We start from the raw sequence: 10,354 nt of genomic DNA, 5'->3' as shown, positions 1-10,354 counted from the left end.
GGAACTTCTGAGGGGTCTGGGAGTTCAAGGGTCCGAGAGTTTATTGCTTTGAGTCCCCCAGAGTTCACGGGGACAGATCAGAGGGAGGACCCGCAGGATTTCATAGATCAGCTTCACAGGATCTTTCGTGTTATGCATGCCACGGAGAAAGAGGTAGTTGAGCTAGCAGCTTTTCGACTCCGAGATATAGCCATCCTTTGGTATGAGGGATGGGAGAGGTCCAGGGGACGTGATACACCTCCAGCTATTTGGGAGAATTTTTCAGATGCTTTCCTTGACCAGTACTTACCGCGGGAGATCCGACAGGCTCGAGTCGATCAGTTTCTAGCCCTCAAGCAGGGTAATATGAGTGTTCGAGAGTATAGTCTCCGTTTTGACTCATTGGCCAGATATGCACCATCCATAGTTTCTACTATGCGGGACAGGATTCACAGGTTTATAGCAGGGTTAGCCCCAGAGTTAACCGAGGCATGTGCCACCGCTGCATTGCAGGATAGTATGGATATCTCCCGGATTCAGGCATTCGCCCAGAATATAGAAAGGGGTAGGCGTCGGCAGCAGGGTACAGAGAGGGCTGAGCAAGGGCAACGTAAGAGGATGAGATTTCCCAGGTCTCATGAATTTATTCACACTATTCTAGTCTCATAAGTTACAATATTATTCCTTATCGAGACTCTATATTCAATTTTAGTATTGTCTTCTTTCAGTCAAGAGAGCAGCAAGCCTATATATACAGTATTACAGTATTTTCATTACCATCGAGCTATAATCGATGGGCAGGCCCCTATTGGGCAACCTCTGATCAGATGGAAAGTTATATACCGAGCCTACTGTGGCCGAGCGCCTATGAGCGAGCCCAGCATGGTCGAGATACATAGCCTAGTATGGCCGAGCGCCTATGAGCGAGCCTACTATGGCAGAGCAGTTATATATACCGAGCCTTATAAGGCCGTATAATTATTTTACTTACTATATTGAAGGAGTTGAGTCAGTATCAGCAGGTAAGTATATCTCCAGATCATCTTTGACTCCCAGTTAATTTCAGTTATCATATTATCAGTTCAGTTTCAGATTTCAGTTATTTTATTGCCTTACATACTCGGTACATTATTTCGTACTGACGTCCCTTTTTGGGGGCGCTGCATTTCATGCGTGCATGTTCAGACAGACAGACGGGTAGACCTCCTCAGTAGATGTTTCCCGAGTTCCGCCTGATCGGTAAGCTCCACGTCTTTCGAAGTGGCCAGGTCTAGAGTTTTGTGTACATCTTATGTATATCTGTATATATGTTATGGGTAGGTTGGGGCCCTGTTCCGATCACAGTACATCTATCAGTAGAGGCTTGTAGGCATATCCTGTTAGTTAGTGCAGTATGTTGGGTTTGTATAAATTGGTGGTTTGTCAGCTGTAGTAGCTATGACGGCCTTGTCGGCCTAGCTTTATATTGATATTTTGTTAGCGCTAGTTTCCATTCAGTTTTATATTTTGCTTCGCAAATTGTCTTGCAAGGTGGCCCCATGGCCAAAGTATGACATTATGTGTTCAGAGTCCCCTTAGTCGCAATTTGGTACGCCAGGTTAGGTGAGGCGCCGGGTGCTTGTCTCGCTCCTAGGTTCGGGGCGTGACAGTCCATTCCTTGAAACGGTGCAAGGTTACCTGCAGCTTGTCCAAATACCTTTGCAATCTATCCTCTCGAACTTTGAAAGTTTTATTTACTTAGTTCACCACCAGTAAAGAATCACACTTGGCTTCAATGACTTCTGCTCCTAAGCTTTTAGCTAGCTCGAGACCTGCAATTATGGCCTCGTACTCGGCCTCATTGTTAGTCAACCTAGAAGTTTTGATAGATTGCCTAATAGTGCTACCCGTGGGCGGCTTCAAAATGATGCCTAGCCTGGACCCCTTCATATTCGAAGCACCGTTTGTAAAAAGGGTCCACACCCCCGATGATGTACCCGATTTTAGCAAGAGTTCCTTTTCGACCTCGGGTACGAGGGTTAGCGTGCAATCGGCCACGAAGTCCACTAAAATTTGAGACTTGATGGCCGTCCAGGGTTGATATTCGATATCGTACCCACTGAGTTTGATGGCCCATTTGGCCAATCGGCCCGATAGTTCGGGTTTGTGCAAAATATTACGAAGTGGGTAAGTGGTTAATACGCATATGGGGTGACATTGAAAGTATGGTCTTAACTTTCTAGAGGCACTTATCAGTTCAATTGCCATTTTCTTCAAATGTGGATATCTAGTTTCTGCTTCTCCTAAGGTTCAACTTACAGAATAAACAGGAAATTGCATACCTTGATCTTCCCGAACTAGGACACCACTTACCACGATTCCCGATACTGCCAAGTTAAAGTAAAGTTTTTTATCTGCCTTTGGAGTGCGAAGCAGTGGTGGGCTCGATATGTATCTCTTCAATTACTCTAATGCCTGTTGGCATTCCGGGGTCCAGGAGAAATCGTACTTCTTTTTGAGCAGAGAGAAAAATCTGTGGCTTCGATCCGATGACCTCGAAATGAATCGGCCTAAGAAATCTATACGTCCAGTCAGCCTCTGCACAACTTTTATACTGTCCACGACGGTGATGTCTTTGATGGCCTTGATTTTTTCGCCCGATTCGATACCATAAAGCCAAGGAACTTACCCGAACCGACCCCGTAAGCACATTTACCTGCACGCAGGGACTTAACTAGCATGCCATCGATATAAACTTCCATTGATTTACCTATTTGTTCTTTGAACATTTTATTTACTATGCGTTGGTAAGTAGATCCTGCATTTTTTTTAGCCCGAAGGGCATTACATTATAACAATATGTTCCATACTTGGTGATAAATGAAGTCTTTCTCGGTCCTCTGGGTTCATTTGGATTTGATTGTAAGGATCTCGTTGTCGGCCGTGGTCGTGGACATCGAGAAAAGTAAGGATCTCATGGTTAGCCGTGGCATTGATCATGCGATCGATGTTAGGCAGTGGAAAATAATCTTTGGGGCATGCCTGTTTAAATCCTTATAATCTACACACATTCTAAGTTTGTTCCCTTTTTTGGGGACTACAACTACATTGGCTAACCATTCGGGATATTTCACCTCCTGAATGGACCCAATTTTGAGATGTTTAGTTACCTCGTCCTTTATGAACGCGTGCTTTACCTCAGACTGGGGTCTTCTCTTTTGCTTCACCAGTTTGAACCTAGGGTCCACGCTTAGCCGATGCGTCGTTATCTCCGATGGGATCCCTGTCATGTCTAAATGGGACCAAGAAAAACAATATATGTTATCAATAAGAAATTGAATAAGCTTTTTCCTGAGTTCGGGGGTTAATCTCATTCCCAGGTATACCTTTCGCTCGGGTAGGTACTCGATCAATATAACCTGTTCCAGCTCTTCGACCGTTGATTTGGTGGCGTCAGAATATTCGGGAACAACAAAAGTTCGAGGGGTCAGAAAATCCCCCTCTTCTTCTTCTATCTCCTGCTCCCCTGATTCAGTCGAGGCTGGTGGCTGTGATTGCTATTTAACTTCATGTTTACTTTTGATGCTCGACCTTTCCGAGGTTGATAGTGTCGATATCGGCGTTACCTCATCGACCGCAAACATTTCTTTTGCAGCATGCTGGTCCCCGTATACTATTTTCACACCGGCCGACATGTGGAATTTCATCATTTGGTGGAGAGTCGAAGGGACTGCCCTCATATTGTGGATCCAAGGTCTTCTGAGTAGTGCATTGTACCTCATGTCGCCCTCGATTACGTGGAACTTGGTATCTTGAATGGTTCTAGCCACGTTCATCGGTAGAATAATCTCTCATTTAGTTGTTTCACTGGCCATATTGAAGCCGTTTAAGACCCGAGCTGCGGGCACGATTTGATTTTGTAGGCCGAGCTGCTCCACGACCCTCGATCGGATGATATTCACTGAGCTACCTAGATCCACTAAAACACGCTTAACTTGAACTTATTTAATAAAATTAAAATTACGAGAGCGTCGTTATGGGGCTGAGAAATGCCTTTTGCTTCTTTGTCATTGAATTATAAAGTGCCTTAGGGCACATAATCTCGGGCTCATTTATCCCTAGTGATTGATACCTTAGTGCGTTTGAATATGGGCCCCTGTGGAATGTCGACCCCACCGATGATCATATGAATGATATGTTGGGGTTTCTCCTGTTTATTTTTCCTGTTGGCGTCCCTTTCTCTGAAATGATTCTTGGCTTGATCGTTGAGGAACTCTCGAAGGTGGTCCTCATTGAATAGATGGGCTATCTCCTCCCTTAATTGCCTGCAATCTTCTGTCTTGTGACCATGCGTGCCATGATACTTGCATAACAAATTTGGGGTTTTTTGGGAAAGATCAGTTTGTATGGGTCTGGGCCACCTAGTATCTTTGATCCTTTCGATTGCCGATACAATACCCGATGCATCGATGATAAAGTTATATTTCGATAACCGAGGTGCCTCTGTGGGATCGACATACTTGTCAAAACCACTTTTGCTCATAAGTCCCCGAGAATTCTGTCATCGATCATTTCTTCGATGGCTCCGGGCGGAATTGCATCCTGAACCATTGTTCCTTCGATCTATGGTATATGGTTGATATCGGTCTCTATTCAATCTTGGCTCCTAGTCGACGTCCCTCTGGTTTTTAACTGCTGACCTATTTGGATGTACTAAACTGGAAGGGGGCTCCTAATTGGTCATCCTCGACCCTGATCTTTGATTGATATCAATTGTCCACATCTGCCCAAGTTACAGCTGGATACTCAGTCAAATTTTGTTTTAACTAACATGATGCTATCGAACTCCACTCGTTCAACCCTTGGGTGAAAGCTTGAATGACCCAATCATCTGTGACCGGTGGAAACTCCATGCGTTCCATTTGAATTCGGGATACAAACTCCCTCAGCATTTCATTATCCCTTTGTCTTACCTTTAAAAGGTCCAATTTCCTCGTTGCGGCCTTTACGACCCCGGAGTGTGCCTTTACGAAAGAATCTTCTAACATGGAAAATGAGTCGATGGAATTTGGTGGTAGGTTGTGATACAAAATCATTGCTCCCTTCGAAAGGGTCTCTATGAATATTTTTAACAACACAAATTCGATTTAATCATCTTCTAAATTGTTACCCTTGATGGCGCATGTATATGAAGTAACATGCTCGTTGGGATCGGTGGTCCCATTATATTTGGGTATATTTGGCATACGAAACTTCTTTGGAATAGGCTTCAGAGCCGCACTTGGAGGAAACGACTTTTGTACAAACTTCTTCGAATCCATCCCTTTCAAGATTCGGCGGTGCCCCCGGAATATGGTCAACTCGAGAGTAGTATGTTTCCACTTTTTTATCGTTGGCTTCGATTCTATTCTCCCCCAATTCAATTCTTTTGGTGAGCTCCTCAAGCATTTTCGTTACCGCAGGATCAGTCCCCGATTCGTCACCATTCGACCTTTCTGGTACTGGCTCAGTACGATGAGTAATTGCCGGCTCGACCCTATTCAAAGCTCTATGTTGATTTTATAGTTGAGCAATAGTGTCTTGCTGAGCCTGAAGCATCTCGAATATCACTTGGAGACTAACTCCTTCGTCTCCTCTGCCCTGTGTTCCTTGGTCACTAGATGGGCCTTCTCTGCATACACTCCCATCGAGACCTGTGCCTAGGTCTGCATTTAGAGCAACGTGCGAACTAATATCGACTGGGTTGGCAACCGGTTTTCCCCCGAAATTAGCCTGTAGCACCTCGACTCCTGGAGCAATCACATTTTCATTTTCACCGTGGAATCCGAGGTCGTTGTCACCGTGTGTGGATGCATTTTGTGAGTTTGACATGTTTTAACCTGAAAGCAAAGATACTTGACAAGAACAGGCGTAAAATAGTGCATTTTACCAGAATCAGTACTGAACAATCACTATTATCCTTAGCCCCACGGGGGGCGCCAAACTGTTTACCCTAAAAATTGAGTAACAATTAAACTTATATTATTGTTTTAAAGATATGTGATCTAAACTGACACCAATTGATAAACAATGAGTTAAATAGATAAATTGGACAATAAAATAAATCAAACCGGTCAGCAAACAATGCCTCAACCTCGATTCGAGATAGTCTCGAGGTTAGTTAATAAGAAGAACAGAGGATGGACGGTAAGTAAGGCAAAGAAAGCAGCGTATATATATATTCTTATCAGTAAATCATGATGCCCGACAAATGATTGGAACTCCTCTTTATATAGTAGAGTAAACGTAATTATGGTATGTCTCTAATTACATAAGGAAATCGTATAGACAACTAGTTTACCGCTTCTGATTTGGTCCGTTCCGAGATTCACGCCATGATCCTCGACCAATCACGGATATTCATCCCGAGATTCAAGCCATGATCTTTGACCAGTTACTGATATCTCGCCATTTCATTATTATGCTCCCCTCGAAGTCGGTCATACTTGATCTCGATTGTTGCTGGCCTCGGTCTCAACATACACTTCGATCTCTAGGCTTGATGTCTCATCTTCGAGCTCGGGTCTGATTTATTACGAGGCTACCCCCAATGCGAACTACTTTGTCTCGATCAAATAGCAAAATTGGGTAGGCCCGGTTTTGAACGTATATATATATATTAAGTACAAAGAAAGTTGTTTCGAAAGTGTTTGAGGTGGAACTCTTTATATAAGTATTTCAATAAATTTGAAATAATATATTTGATAAATTTATTTTTCAAAGTGAATGAATGTGAATTCATTCTTGATTTACTATATACAGTTCTAGTTTTAGCAAATCATCTTGATCCCCTATAATTCATGAATATATCATGAACTTTATTAAATGAAAAAGTTTTCTTTCAAGAGTACTTTAGCCAATGAATTGTCACGACTCCAAATCCCTTCGAAAGATGTCGTGATGGCATCTAGTCTCTACGATTAGGTAAGCCTAACAAATAGCAACCACCGAACAGATATGTAAATACAAGATACTTGAAGCGACTAAATAATAGATAAAACCATTTGTAAATAGAATGTCAAAATTTCACACCCCAAAACCGGTGGAACTGAGTCATAAGTACAATATAATGCTACTAGAGTTCTACAACATCATTGTCCGAAAAAGGAAAATACAACAGTAATGAAAATAAGGTAAGGTGACTCCGTGGCCTGCGGACGCCGAACAAGCATATCTTGAAGTCTCTCGTAAAAGCAGCTAGCAAGACTCTCTATCTAACGACACGAGCAGACGTACCTGGATCTGCATAAAAAGATGTGCAGAAGCATAGTATGAGTACACCATAACGGTACCCAACAAGTATCAAGCCTAACCTCAGTAGAGTAGTGGCGAGGCCAGGTCAAGACACCTACTAGGATATCAAATAGATAGTATAAAATAAAATACAGATATAAAATGGGAAGTAAGAAAGCAACTAATATGGAACAAGATGATAGCATGATTTAAAATTGGGAAAATCAACAGTAGAAATAGCATGAAAGAAACAACTAAAGGGATAAAAAGATCATGTACGAACTACAACTACTAGAATGATAACGAATGGAGCAACAAGAAATGTTCTTTCCACGATACTTTGCAACATGAAATAACAACAAGAAACACAACGAGGTACCGCCTCATGTATAATGAAATCAAATCGAGGTACCGCCTCGTATAATAAAAAATAACAACCGAGGTACCGCCTCGTATTCACATTTCTCAATTTCAATCACAATCCTTCCACATTTGAAAATAGGTTTTAAAAATAGTTTTCACGAAATAGCTACACGCACTTTAGCCCACCTTATGACGCCGCGTGGCTTCACGTAGTTCCCCCACAAGCAACACGCACATAAGTTCCACCTTATACTGCCGCATGCACATCAATTCAAGCCTTATACCGCCGCATGCGCATCAATATCATATCACAATAACAACTCGCACCACAAGTACCCATATATCATAACTTGCCAACAACAACAATATCAATGTTTCCACAATAATAGCCCATGGAACCACCCCAACGTATACAAAAATATCAACAACAATAAGAGATGGAAAATGCTTAATTGGATAGATGTTCCAACAATAACCAATATTGCATCAATGTATTAACAACTTTCACAACCTCAACATCAAAAAACTCAACAATGAGAAAACAACGTATAACCACAATATTAGATAAGACTAACACAAAATAAAGGAAACAATCTTCAACAATGAGTATCAAATAACGGAAGTTAACAAATAAGGGGCAACATGAACATTTAATTCAACAATGATAATCAACAATGAAGAAATAACATGTGACAATTAAGAGGCAACATGTGCAACTAAAGCATGGGAGAAATTTAGCAAGTAAGATGTAGGACAATTACTAAACAATTCAACTAAAGCATTTAAGGATAGTCTAACACAACTAAGGATTATTTAATTATGAGAATCTAGGACATAATATGGCATTTCAATTAAAGCACGAAAATAGTCTAAGAAGCCTAATCCGGTCAAATACTACGTACAACCCATGTACCCACTCATCACCTTGTGTACACGAATTTCACTTAGCACAATTGAATCAAACAATACCAATCCTAAGGGATAGTTCCCCCACACGAAGTTAGGCAAGATACTTACCTTAAATAGGCTAATTCGCAATTCGAAAATAGTTTTTCCCTTAAAGTCTGCCCCACACTGCTCAAATCTAACCAAAATCGACTCAATAACATCAAACAATAATAGGAGATTCAATTGCAATAGATAAAGTTAAGATTTTTATACTTTTCCCAAAAAGTCAAGAAAAGTCAACTAAGGGCTCGTCCGGTCAAAACCCGGGTCCAATGGTAGATTCCATCTACCCATGACCCCATGAGTTCGTATATATAATTAGTTTTCATATCCGAGTCCAAATCCACTCTCAAAACTTAATTTCTTATTTTTCAAAAACTTGACAAAGTTTCATAAATTTCTACTTTGATTCACATGATTTTGATGTTAAAATCTAAGATAAGTTGATTGAATATGATTATAAATTGATTAGGATCACCTACTCAAGGTTTGTAGGTGAAAATCCCCTCTCCAAGTCGTCTCCTACCGAGTTCAGGGTTCAAAAATGAGATAATGAACTCAAAATTCCCGTCCCTCATCTATTTGCCGAGTCGCAGATTACGCATTTGTGACATGGGGTTCGCAATTGCGAACCCCGCAAATGTAAAGAATCTCCCGCAAATGTGAAGACCTTCCCAGCTCTACTATCATTGCAATTGCGATAAATAGTTCACAATTGCGAACTTTGGACTTTGGCAATTACGACAAAATGGATTGCAAATGCGAACTGACCCCTTCCCAGCCTTTTTCGCAAAGGCGAACAATGGGTTCACAAAAACGAACAATGGGTTCGCAAATGCGAACATAGCAGGCTTGGCCTGGCTTCGCAAAGTCGAACCAAAATATCGCAAATACGAGATCAGAGGCCTGCAGAAAAAACCCAGCAAACTTCAATCCTATCAACACTCCGCTAAGCGTCCGAAACTCACCCGAGCCTTCGGGGCTTCAAATCAAACATTCACACAAGTCTAAAAAAATCATACAAACTCGTTCACGCGATCAAAATACAAAAGTAACATCTAAAACTATGAATTGAACTTTAAAATGCATGATTTTCAAAGAGAATTTTAAGAAATTCTAAAATTACAACTACGCGTCCGATTCCTATCAATTCTCCGAATGACGCCAAATTTTGCAGACAAGTTCAAAATTCCATAACGGACATATTCCAAGTCCCAAAATCAATTTCTGATCTAAATAGTTAAAAGTCAACCTACGATCAAACTTTTCAACTTAAAATTTCCAAATTCTAGCAAATAAATACAAATCAACCTACAGATACGAATCTATTGGAGTCATAAAAATACAATTCCAGGATCATTTTCACAAAAAGTCAAAATTTGGTCAATATATTTAAATTAAAGCTTCTACGTCTAGAATCAAGGGTCCAAATCAATCAGAAAGCCTCCCGGAATGAAACTAATCAACCTCGCAAGTCATAAAAGCATAAACTCACATATGTGAAGCAATAAAAGGGGTAACGAGGTGTAATTACACAAAATGACCGATCAGATCGTTATATGAATATGGCTGGTTTTCTATGAAAAATATAAGCAATTCACATATTACTTTTTCTTAAAATATTAGAAGAAACATTGATCAAATGGTGAAATCATAGATTCAAGATAGAAGAGGAACATTCTTGAATGCTACTTGTTGTGTGGCTTATGAATTCCAGGGCTAGAGTTGTCATTTGTTTCTCTGTTTGCTTGTGGAAGAGACTCCAACAATTTTCAAGAAATATTTTCTCTACATGCTTTTAATCCAGGTAAGT

The sequence above is a fragment of the Nicotiana tomentosiformis genome, chromosome 9 (assembly GCF_000390325.3).
Source record: "Nicotiana tomentosiformis chromosome 9, ASM39032v3, whole genome shotgun sequence".
NCBI classification, from domain to species: Eukaryota; Viridiplantae; Streptophyta; class Magnoliopsida; order Solanales; family Solanaceae; genus Nicotiana; species Nicotiana tomentosiformis.
This window is presented reverse-complemented; position numbering follows the sequence as displayed.